Below are 800 nucleotides of genomic sequence, written 5' to 3' on the forward strand. Positions count from 1 at the left end.
CAGGAGACAGCCCCAGATGAGTCTCAGGCTGCGGCAAGGGAGGTTTACATTAGATGTTAGGAAAAACTTTATCACTAGGAGAGTGGTGAAGCACTGGAACAGGCAGGGCCGTCCCTAGGGGGGCCGAATCAGGGAGATCACCCCAGGCCCCCTGGGCAGTGCTGTACAGGCCCCACCGCTCCATGCTCCGGCTGCTTGACCCCCTTTCCCTCCCCCGCTCTGTGTTTGCCACCTCCCCCCTACCCCACACTGCGCCTCAGCCACTTGCTGCCCCCCAGCCCCACAGGGCTGGTGCCCTGGGCCCCGCATGCCCCTAGGGATGGCTCTGGGAACAGGTTACCTGGAGCAGTGGTGGACTCTCCAGACTTGGAAGTTTTTAGGGCCCAGCTTGACAAAGCCCTGGCTGGGATGATTTGGCTGGGATGATTTAGCTGGCATGATCCTGTTTTGAGCACGGGTTCACCTAGATGACCTGAGGTCCCTTTCAACCCTCATTTTCTCTGATTCCGTGAGCTTACTTTAATGTCTAGACTAGAGGTGCACCGACATACTGGTCCCATGTCGGATTGGCACCACTGTAAGGAAAATTGACTGTATGGACAATCGGCCGTTTTTGGTTGACATGGCTGATAATGTGGCTAATAAATGCCACATGCATGCATGCAGCTGCAGCGCAGCATGCAGGTGGCCAGAATCAAGGCCTCGACTGTGTGGGAGGGAGTGGAGCTGGGACTGAGCCAGGAGCAGGCACTGCCTGGGCGGGGTGGGGTGGGGCGGGGCAAGGTAGGGCATGAGATGGA

This window comes from Gavialis gangeticus, unplaced genomic scaffold (genome assembly GCF_001723915.1).
Source record: "Gavialis gangeticus isolate Ggan-Ray unplaced genomic scaffold, GavGan_comp1, whole genome shotgun sequence".
Classification (NCBI taxonomy): Eukaryota; Metazoa; Chordata; order Crocodylia; family Gavialidae; genus Gavialis; species Gavialis gangeticus.